The sequence below is a fragment of the Grampus griseus genome (assembly GCF_964374135.1).
Source record: "Grampus griseus genome assembly, chromosome: X".
NCBI lineage: Eukaryota > Metazoa > Chordata > Mammalia > Artiodactyla > Delphinidae > Grampus > Grampus griseus.
In genome coordinates, this window is record NC_138999.1 from 94,830,153 (window position 1) to 94,842,206 (window position 12,054).

General features: G+C 41.9%; 1 protein-coding gene across 2 annotated transcripts in view; it reads left to right on the forward strand.

The window, feature by feature from the left end:
• TMEM164 (transmembrane protein 164) overlaps window positions 1–12,054 on the forward strand; it is a 161,647-nt gene that overhangs the window by 63,131 nt on the left and 86,462 nt on the right. The gene's annotated exons all lie outside the window — the stretch shown is intronic.

Below are 12,054 nucleotides of genomic sequence, written 5' to 3' on the forward strand. Positions count from 1 at the left end.
GTTGCCCATTTTATTGGCATAGGGTTGCTTGTAGTAGTCTCTTAGGATGCTTTGTATTTCTGCCATGCCTGTTGTAACGTCTCCTTTTTCACTTCTAATTTTATTGCTTTGATTCCTCTCCTTCTTTTTCTTGATGAGTCTGGCTGAAGGTTTATCAATTTTGTTTATCTTCTTAAAGAACCAGCTTTTAGTTTTATTGATCTTTGCTATTGTTTTCTTTGTTTCTATTTATTTCTGCTCTGATCTTTATGATTTCTTTCCTTCTACTAACTTTGGGTTTTGTGTGTTCTTCCTGCTCTGGCTCCTTTAGGTGTAAGTTTAGATTGTTTATTTGATATTTTTCTTGTTTCTTGAAGTTGGACTGTATTGCTATGACTTCCCTCTTAGAACTGCTTTTGCTGCATCCCATAGGTTTTGGTTTGTCGTGTTTTCATTGTCATTTGTCTCTAGGTATTACTTCATTTCCTCTTTGATTTCTTCATTGATCTCTTGGTTATTTAGTAACGTATTGTTTAGCCTCCATGTGTTTGTGTAGTTTACATTTTTTTTCCTATAATTTATGTCTAATCTCATAGTGTTGTGGTCGGAAAAGATTCTTGATATGATTTCAATTTTCTTAAGTTTACCGAGGCTTGATTTGTGACCCAAGATGTGATCTATCCTGGAGAATGTTCCATGCACACTTGAGAAGAAAGTGTAATCTGCTGTCTTCAGATGGAATGTCCTATAAATATCAAGTAAATATGTGAGATATATTGTGTCATGTAATGGTTGTGTTTCCTTCTTAATTTTCTGTCTGGATGATCTGTCCATTGTTATAAGTGAGGTGTTAAAGTCCCCCATTATTATTGTGTTACTGTTGATTTCCTCTTTTATAGCTGCTGCCTTATGTTTTGAGGTGCTCCTATGTTGGGTGCATATATATTTATGATTGTTATATCTTCTTCTTGGATTGATCCCTTGATCATTATGTAGTGTCCTTCCTTGTCTCTTGTAACATTCTTTATTTTAACGTCTATTTTATCTGATATGAGTATTGCTACTCCAGCTTTCTTTTGATTTCCATTTGCATGGAATATCTTTTTACATCCCCTCACTTTCAGTCTGTATGTGTCCCTAGGTCTGAAGTGGGTCTCTTGTAGACAGCATATATACGGGTCTTGTTTTTGTATCCGTTCAGCGAGTCTCTGTCTCTTGGTTGGAGCATTTAATCCATTCACATTTAAGGCAATTATCAATATGTAGTTCCTATTACCATTTTCTCAATTGTTTTTGGGTTCGTTTTTGTAGGGCCTTTTCTTCTCTTGTGTTTCCCACTTAGAGAAGTTCCTTTAGCATCTGTTATAGAGCTGGTTTGGTGGTGCTGAATTCTCTTAGGTTCTGCTTGTCTGTAAAGCTTTTGATTTCTCTGTCGAATTTGAATGAGATCCTTGCCGGGTAGGGTATTCTTCGTTGTAGGTTCTTCCCTTTCAACACTTTAAATATATCATGCTACTCCCTTCTGGCTTGTAGCGTTTCTGCTGAGAAATCAGCTGTTAACCTTATGGGAGTTCCCTTGTATGTTATTTGTCATTTTTCGCTGTTGCTTTTAATAATTTTTCTTTGTCTTTAATTTCTGTCAACTTGATTACTATGTGCCTTGGCGTGTTTCTCCTTGGGTTTATCCTGCCTGGGACTCTCTGCTCTTCCTGGACTTGGGTGGCTATTTCCTTCCCCTTGTTAGGGAATTTTTGGACTATAATCTCTTCAAATATTTTCTCGGGTCCTTTCTGTCTCTCTTCTCCTTCTGGAACCCGTATAATGCGAATGTTGTTGCGTTTAATGTTGTCCCAGAGGTCTCTTAGGCTGTCTTCATTTCTTTTCTTTCTTTTTTCTTTATTCTGTTCCACAGCAGTGAATTCCACCATTCTGTCTTCCAGGTCAGTTATCTGTTCTTCTGCCTCAGTTATTCTGCTATTGATTCCTTCTAGTGTATTTTTCGTTTTAGTTATTGTATTGTTCATCTCTGTTTGTTTTTTAATTCTTCTAGATCTTTGTTAAACATTTCTTGCATCTTCTCCATCTTTGCCTCCATTCTTTTTCCAAGGGCCTGGATCATCTTCACCGTCATTATTTCTGAATTATTTTTCTGGAAGGTTACCTATCTCCACTTCATTTAGTTGTTTTTCTGGGGTTTTATCTTGTTCCTTCATCTGGGACATTGTCATCTACCTTTTCATTTTGTCGGTCTTTCTGTGAATGTGGTTTTCGTTCCTCAGGCTGCAGGATTGTAGTTCTTCTTGCTTCTGCTGTCTGCCCTCTGGTGGATGAAGCTATCTACGAGGCTTCACACTGTTTGTTGAAGAGAATTTTTTTTCATTGAATGGTCTTGGTCCCCTTGTTGAAAATCAGTTGGGAGGGTTTATTTTTGGACTTCGAATTCTTTCCATTAGCCTATATGCCTATCCTTGTGCCAGCACCACTTTGTCTTTATTACTGTTCCTTTGTAGTAAGTTTTGAAATCTGGAAGTGTGGATCTTCCTACTTATTCTTCTTTTCAAGGTTTTTGTGGCTCTTTGGGGTACCTTGCAATTCCATATTAACTTTAGAATTATTAGCTTGCCAGTTTGTATAAAGACATCTGTTGGATTTTTTTTTAATTTTTATTTTTTTATTAATTTATTTATGTCTGCCTTGGGTCTTCGTTGCTGTGCGCGGGCTTTCTCTAGTTGTGGCGAGCGGGGGCTACTCTTCATTGTGGCGCGTGGGCTTCGCATTGCAGTGGCTTCTCTTGTTGCGGAGCACGGGCTCTAGGCGCGCAGGCTTAAGTAGCTGTGGCGCACGGGCTTAGTTGCTCCACGGCATGTGGGATCTTCCCGGACCATGGCTTGAACCCGTGTCCCCTGCATTGGCAGGCAGACTCTTAATCACTGTGCCACCAGGGAAGTCCCCGTCAGTTGGATTTTGATAGAGATTGTGTTGAATCTATCATCCAGAATTTGTGAGTTGTATAACATGATCAGAGCTTTGTTTTAAGAAGAGGAACCTGGCAGTACTGTATGAACTAGAGTGAAGAAGGGAAGACACTGGAGGCCTTGAGATCAGATCGGAAACTGTTACAGTAGTTGAAGAAAATGAGAGCGAGTGAACTAGGAAAAGGTAATGAGGGTGGATTTGAGATATACGAAAAGGTTAAATGTCAAGATGACAGGACTTGGAGACTTGACTACATATGGGGCCTGAGAAAGACGGGTGGCATCAAAGATAGCTCTGAGGCTTGAAGATAGGCTAATTGATTGGATAACTGCTGTTTTTTAAAACTTTGTATTTTATTTTTTTAATTAATTTTTTTAATTAAAGTGTAGTTGATTTGCAATGTTTTTTTAGTTTCAGTTGTACAACAAAGTGATTCACTTTTATATACATGTATATATATATATATATTCAGGTTCTTTTCCATTATAGGTTATTACAAGATGTTGACTATAGTTCCCTGTGCTATACAGTAGGACCTTGTTGTTTATCTATTTTATACATAGTAGTTTGCAAAAACTTTGTATTTTAAAATGATTTTCAATTTATAGAAGAGTTGTAAAGATACTACAGAGAATTTCTATATACGCTTCCTTCAACTTCCCCTAGTGTTAACATCTTGTATAACCATGGTAGAATCCTGAAAACTGAGAAATTAGCATTGGTGCTTGAACTAAACTATGGACTTTATTCCGATTTCACCAGTTTTTCCACACACGTTCTTTGTCTGTTCCAGGATCCAGTCCAGGATCCCACATTGCGTTTGGTTGTTAGGTCTCCTCCGTCCACGACAGTTCCTTAGTCTCTGTCTTTTATTACCTTGTCAGTATTGAAGAGTACTGGTCAGTTACTTTGTAAAGTGTTCCTTATGTGGACTTAAGTTGATTTTTTTTTTCATGATTAGATTTGAGTAATTTTGGCAAAAATCCCACAGAAGTGATGTCCTCCCCTTCTTGGTGCATATCAGGGGGTACATGATGATATATGTTATTTCTGGTGATGTTAACCTTGGTCATTTGCCAGATTTTTCCACCGTAAAGTTACTATTTTACCTTTGTAATTAACAAGTACTTTCCATGCAAAAATGATCATCTTTCACTACTAATCAGCATCTATCAATGGTTCTTGCGTACAATTATTGCTGCAGTGTTTGCCTAATGTTAATTTTGCTTCCCTCATGCCTTCTGCCTTTATCAGTCGGAATTCTATTGTCGGAAGAGCTGTCCCTTCTCTCCCATTTTTTGAGGGAGCAGTTAAGCGAGGGAAGAGGTTAGGGAAAGAAGACGGCAAGTTCAGATTTAGGCATGGTAGGCATGAGATACCTGTATAACATACAGATGGAAATATCCAGAAAGCATTTGTTACCTGCATCAAACAACAGTTGAGTTTAAGATGTTGGAGGCAGGCACTATTATTATTTTCTGTTTTAGAATGTAGAAACTGAGGTTGAGGCATCGTGGGCAAGGCAGCTGAGGGCCACATTGTCTAGAGCCTTAATTACCCGACAGATGACTTTGGAATTTGTTCAGTGACTCACCAGTGCCAATTAAAAATTCGCCAGGAGGGAACAATTGATAATCAGATCCTAGCTCTTGATAGCACTGTGTGCAGCCATAGGGAGCCGCTTAATATTCCAAATTAAATAAAATCTAAGTACCTAATGAGTTGTATAGGCCATTGGGAAAAAAGAGGTGTTATCTGGAGTTATTGGAGAAGGCTTTGTGCGGGAACTAGAACTTGCTATGGGCCTGGATGGAATTTGCAGTGAGTGGAGAACAGAAAGGGCATCCAAGAAGGGTGATGCTATCAATAGCTCATACTTATTTTATTCCTTACAATGTGCCAGGCACTGAACTAAGTGCTTCAAACTAAGTGCTTTAATCTTCACCTCTACCCTATGGGATAGTACTAATGTAATTCTCATCTGACAGACGAGGAAACTGAGTCTCGAGTGTTTAAGGATTCTCTCCTTGTAGGCAGCTGGACCAGGGAAGCCAAGTAATATATTAGCACATTATAGTACAAGCATGGAAATAGAACAAGTGTAGTTAGATGAATTGGAAGTTTAATCTAAGCTCTTGCTGATGTAGCGCACAGTAGGGATGGGTTTTCTTTTGAGATCAGAATAATTATAGCTACTATGTATTGAGTGCTAGCTATGTGCTAGACGTTGTGCCAAGTGCTTTGATTGCTTTATCTCGTTTGATCCTCTCCAAAACCTCGTGAGACATAGGTGCTATTTTTATCCCTATTTTAGAGTTGAAAATTCCTCCAGTCTCTTGTCCAAGGTTACAGTGCTGGTGAGTGGCAGAGCCAGCATGTGGACCCGAGTCTGTCTTAACTCTAAAGCCCATAATCTTAACCACTTAGCAATGCTCCCTATCCTGCTTCCATTCTCTTAATAGGGATGAATTTGGCAATGGGACCAGAAAACTCGATGTTTTTAAGCTAAGGTTCTCTGGTCCCTGGATAGTGCTTGGATGTGGACACTACCAAGTATATATGCCTTTGTGACTCTCCTTTTTCTATACCTCAGTCGTTGGCCAACCCCGTTCTTTCTTTGGGTGTAATTCAAACAGGTTACAATGTGGTCTTTCAAGTCTGGGAACATTCTGGCTTTAAAATGAATTTGCAGTCTTTTAAATCTATCGTATGTTGATTTTTGAAGCCTGAGAGTTTGTTAGCAGGTACTCCAATTTCCCTTTTGTCTAAATTCTTGAGAGAAGGCTCTTTCTCAGCTCCTTATACTGACAAAAATGGTAATTTCTCAGAAAGAGGTAAACAGAAGGAATTAATGGGAGGATCGAGGAAATGATGCTTTCTTTTGTTATTTGAAGTGTAAAAAAAGAGGTAGCTAAAAGAAGAAAGATGAGAAGGCCATTCTCATGGAAGAGTGAGTAGGATTAGCAGTGTGATACAATTTCTTGATTTGGAGATTTAAAATTTTAAAATATTATGAAAACAATCGGGGGCTCTTTTTTTAATCCCAGGGTTGTAAAAGACTCAAAGCATGGCGTCAAAGATAGAAGCCATCGAGGAAATAACAAGTATATCTGATTACATAAAGATATAAAAACTTCCATACGAAACTACCCTAACCAGAGCTACAACAATGGCAACATGGGAAAAATATTTGCAGTAAATGTCAAATAGTCTGTATTCAATGTCATTAAAATGTAAATAGCTCTTATAACCCAATAAGAAAAAGAACATACTAGTTGAAAAATAGGCAAGGCCACAGATGGTCATATCCCCAAAGAAGAAATATGGCTGGCCAAAAAAACATGTTAGAAAATAGTTTAATATTTCTGGTAATCTGAGACATGCAAATTAAAGCAACAAAGAGTGTGTGTATGTGTGTGTGTGTGTTGTAGTGGAGGAAAATTAATTTTCCTTCTACCCTTCTAAATTCTTGTCTGAGATCCCCTTGTAATAAAAGACAGAATAACAAGAGGAAAACAAACAGACATTTAATAACTTGTATACCTCCTGTGTTCATGGGAGAGACCCAGGAAAACTGAATAACTCTGTCAAAGGGCCCAAGCCACCACCTCAAATATCATCTGCAGCTAAAGACAAAAGGGTGGAGGGAGCCAGTTCCTGAAGGTGACCAGGAAAAGCACAGTAAACAAGGGTAAGGTTGTTATGCAGATTTAAGTTGCTGCCTTTTCTATTGATAAGGGTTTCTAGAGATTCAGAGTCATCCTTCTCTTGTACAGAGAGACACCCTTACAAATGGAGTTTTCCTTTATAAATGTAAATGTCTCTTACAGAAAGAGTCTTATATACTTGATTTTCAGGGCTTCTCCTGTATCTGCTTTTTTTTTTTTTTTTTTAAACCAGCTCAAAATAGTCTTATGCCAAAGAGACATATTCGGGGGTGGCAAATTCTGCTCCCCTTCAGTGTTTTGCCTTTTAAAAAGTGATAATGACCTATTTGGCCAGGCTGTAGCAGAAACACATTCTCATATGTTGCTGGCGGGAGTATAAATTCAAAGACATTTTCTGGAAGGCAGTTTAGAATTATCTGTTAAAAGCCTTAAAATGTATATTCCCTTTGAAGACCTAGAAATTCTTATTCTAAAAATGGAGGCTAAATAGAGAAGGATCTGAAAATTTAGACGTAACTTACGTGTGCGACAGGAGGAGATTGGTTGAGTAAATTGTTGCATATCCATATAATTGAATAAAATGAAGCTATTAGAAAATGAGATTGTAGAAGCATGTTTATGACATGGAGTATGTTCAGGATACAGTTTGGGGCAATGCATGAGGCCATGCTAAGGAACTTGAGCTTTTCCTGTAGTTACTGGCCAGCCATTAAGGGATTTTAAAGGGTAGCTCAGAGCTGCATTTTAGATAGATCCCTCTTGCAGCAATGTGTCTGGAGGCAAGAGGCCAGTGAACATTATTTCAGTGGTCCAGGGAGAGAGAAGATGAGGACCCAAGAGTATAAACATTGGTGAACAGAGCCTAGAACAGACTTTGGGCAGCCCAAGGAATGGATCTTTGCTATGGTGGGTAATGTTTGTAAGCACTCCTGTTTAGGAACCCCCAAATGGTCGGGTGCTCTCATAGGCGGTGGAGCCAGGAGAATTGGAGCTGCAAGGGCTGGGCCTCGGAAGATTGTGTTGCAGGCCAAACACAACTCTCCTGTCCCTCTCTCACTCTCTTTCCCTTTCATTTCGTTTTCCCATCCCTCTTCACTGCTTAAACTGGCTAGCCCTTCAATTAGGATGGTCTTGGTGACTGGCTGTCCTTCCCAAATACATCTCTCATAGTGTTACCGCTTCCTCCTGTGAACAAAAATTATCTTCTTTCCGCGTTATGACCATGGGGGTTTACTGAATCTAATGTTTGGGTAGAGGAGAATTTGACAGGGAGTTGGATATTGATGCCAGTGAACTTGGGGCTGATGTGACTGTGGAACAGAGACAGGAACAGGAGTGGGTCGAGTGATGCTGAGAGCTCGGGTAGGGAAGGTGGGAACCTGGTACCAGAGTGGTTCAGAGGTAGAGGATGAACTGGAACAGCTGCTGGTGCCTAGATTAGGTGCTTAGGAAAAAGCTGAATTTTCGAGTTTGTGGGCAAGATGCTAGAGAGCCAGTCTCTCTCCTGGGGAAGCTGCGAGAGCGTGGTTTTTGAATGGAACCTGAAGGGTTTTCCAGGAAAACCCAGCCAAACAAGAGTCCAGTTCTGTAAGGATTCAGGAACTGCCAGCACCCAGCAGATCTGGGAATGAAGCAGGTTGGAGCTAAGATGAGCCTGTCCTTAGAGACTGCTGGACTGTGAAATCCATCTGCGTAAATATAATTTGCTGCCCAGGCAGGTTTGTGTTTTGAGATGTCTCGCCTTGTGAGGAGTAGATTTTTGTGTGGTGGTACAGGTGTGGGGCTCCTGCGGTGGCACCATGTGTTCTGTTGGGGGGTCTAGGGGCAGGGCTAGAGTCTAAAGAAGAGAAGCCCCCGTGAGGCTGGGACCATGTCAGGTGTGAGGTGGAAAGTGTGTTGATCTGGGAGTTACGGGACCTGGGTTCTTGCCAGAAACCTTGTCAGAACCTTCCCCCTGGGTTTCTCCATCTGTAAAATGGGATTTCATAGCAAGGCCCTGCTTACCTCCCAGGCGCTGGGTAAGTGGAAGTGCTTTGTAGCATCTCTCTGTGTGCTCCCTGCCCACGCCCTTTTCTTCAGGTGCCCAGCTGGGCGGATGGCAGCATGAACACAGAGTGCCGAGTCGTGCTGGGATGTGCTCAGATGCCTTCTCATCTTCCTGCCGTCCTTGTTTGTACTTCCAAGTGTCCTCTCTTCCCACCCTGTTTGCAGCTTAAGGGATAGTTTAGCTTTCCGTCTGCTAGGCTGAAACAAACGCCGGCAAAATTTGGAGGCAGTTGGCAGCCAATCAAAGAAGAGAGCAGGGATATTCGGGCCAAGGCTGGGGGCCTCTGGGCCTCTGAATTAACATGTTATCTTCACTCCTCTCCTTTGGTTAATGGTGATTATGGATGTGGCTCCAGCATGACAAAGCAGAGAGATTTAGTGTCATAAATCTATGAAGTTGCCAGAGGAGACTGTGAGTTTACTGGAAAAAGATACGATGGAGTTGGGATCCTTTTTCATATAAACTAAAAAAAATTTTGTTTATTTTTGGCTGTGTTGGGTCTTCGTTGCTGAGTGCGGGCTTTCTCTAGTTGTGGCGAGCTGGGGCTACTCTTTGTTGCGGTGTGCGGGCTTCTCATTGTGGTGGCTTCTCATTGCAGAGCACAGGCTCTAGGCGTGCGGGCTTCAGTGGTTGTGGCACACGGGCTCAGTAGTTGTGGTGCACGGGCTTAGTTGCTCTGCAGCATGTGGGATCTTCCTGGACCAGGGCTCGAACCCATGTCCCTTGCATTGGCAGGCAGATTCTTAACCACTGTGGCAGGCGGATGCTTAACCACTGCACCACCAGGGAAGTCCCTGGGGTCATTTTTCAAATCTCCTTTTTTGATGTGTCTACATGTATCTGCTTTAAAGGTTGCTTGAAAAAGATACCCTCTATCCTGGTGTTGGGAATAGACAGGCAAGACGAGGAAGGCCAACGTGCTGGTTGGAAATGACATGGCCACAGGAAAGTAACTGTTGGAAACTCAGTTACAGTCAAGACTAGCAGAGCTACCTGAAGAGAAATCAGATGCATGAGTGAGTTGGGACCGGAGGCTTGCTTTCTTCAGTAGGTTTCTGGGCCTCTGGCATAGGGCTGTCGTGGATCAGAACCAGCCAAATGGAGCAGTTACAGGGAAATTGGCCCCCAAGAATCTGCTTATCTCCTCTTGGCTGTGGGTATAGAAAAGTAAGAGTGAACAGTGGGGCCCAGTGTCGCATTTTTGCTTCTCTGTTTTCGCATGTTGGAAGTATCTAGGGTATTCCAGAAGCTCAGGAGGGCTGCTGGCATGGCTCTTAGGTGACTCCAGAAGTATTCTTTCCAAGGTGGTTAGGGGCCCCTGTCTGCTTTCTATATACTGTAGCTTCTGAATGTAGCCTTTGATGGGCCTGATGCTGGGTAACTCTGTACAGCCTCCAACTTGGTCCCTTGCCTACAGTGAGTAACTTTACTGCTGGGACAGTGGTAAAGAATACCAGCTTTGTTTCTTTCTTGGACTGCTCCTGACAGGTGGGGTTGAGGAGTGGGGTTAAGTTCATGTCTGGATGATTGAAATTCCAAGTTGACAATCCTTGTCCCAAACCATTAAGGTCAGATGTATTTCATAAGTCTGAATTATTTGGATTTTAGAAAGGCAATACAGTGAACGTGGTTTTTTTTTTTTTTTTGGCTGCGTCGGGTCTTCGTTGCTGCATGTGGGCTTTTCTCTAGTTGTGGCGAGCGGGGGCTACTCTTCGTCGCGGTGCGCGGGCTTCTCATTGTGGTGGCTTCTCTTGTTGAGGAGCTCGGGCTCTAGGTGCGCGGGCTTCAGTAGTTGTGGCACGCAGGCTCTGTACTTGTGGCTCGTGAGCTGTACAGCTCAGGCTCAGTAGTTGTGGCACATGGGCTTAGTTGCTTCACGGCATGTGGGATCTTCCTGGACCAGGGCTTGAACCTGCGTCCCCTGCACAGGCAGACAGATTCTCAACCACTGTGCCACCAGGGAAGCCCCAGTGAACGTGTTTTACAGACACTCCCAGTGGGGTCTGGGACAGCACCCCGTATTCAAAATACATTCTTTTTGTGGAAAATGTGTGTATACTCACCATAAATGGAATAAAGAAAGTCTGTAAGTAGCCCCAGCTCAGTTCAAGTCATATCTGTTACCAAATTAGTTTTGGAAAAAAACCAAACAAACCAAAAACAGACTTTTGGTTTTTAGAGCTTTTTGGATTTGGCGATTGCAGTTAAAGAATTGTGGACCTGCAATTGTCATTGGTTTTGCACTTTTAATCAAATTGATCCACAGGGGAAAGGCATGTTCTCGATGGATATTTTCTTGGCGGGGTTCTCTGCTGAAGTATTGTGTGGGTAATGGACTCCTGGCCGTGTTCCTTTCAAGACCCTTTTTCTTTTCCATCCTTTCTCTTCTTCGTGGCAGGGATTCAAGCAGGTGTCTCTACTTATAGTGATTTTCCTTATAGTACCCTTTCCTCTTAAGTGTAGATTCGGAGAGAACTGAAGGACAGAATATAAAGAATATACTCGTGACAAAGCCAAACTAGCCCATAATGCAGATAATGTCTGCTCATAAATGCTCACCACAAGAGAGGGACACATATCAATGATTTTGTATATCCTCACCATTAAGTCACTGTAGGTAAGGTAACTCCATAAACATGAGTTTCATTCTTTTGTCAATCCTTCTCCTGCTGAATGTCTTTTTTTTTTTTTTTTCCTGAATGTCTTTGATCAAACCTTCAGCACATCTGGCTGCCTGGAGTGTTTGAATCTCCTGGGGCATTTGTTAAAATGCGCAGATTCCCGGAACCCCAAACTTCTGGCATCAGCATTCCCAATGGGGGGAGCCCAGGAATTTGCTCATTTTATAAGTGCTCTGCAGGGCTTTCCTTGTCCCTCTTGAGAACCAGTGCTTTGGTGCAGTCAGACTGCCACGGCTGTAGGTTTTTGAAGGCTGTAACCCAGGCCTAGTTCAAACCAAGTAGCATGGAACTGATGGTCTCTTAGAAGGACCAGGTTCTTTTTGTTTGGTTTGAGCAGGGAGACTAGAAGAGGACCCACTTAGTCATGCTTCGAAACAAACCAATCAAATGTGAGGGAGGAAAATAATAATAATAGAAGAAAAACAATGGAAGTTTAAAAACATGTATACCTCCTGTATACATGAGGGAGACTCAGGAAAACTGACTAACTCCCTGAAATGGCCCAATCCACCACCTTAAATACCACCTTCAGCCAAAGTTAAAAGAAAGATGTTGAGTGTTGGTTGGTGGGTAGGGGTGGAGGAGACCAGTTCCTGGAGGTGACCAGGAAAAGCACAGTGAACAAGGGTAAGGTGGTTAGGCAGATTTAGGTCCTTGCTTCTCCATTGTTGAGAGTTTCTAGAGATTTCGAGTCTTCCTTCTT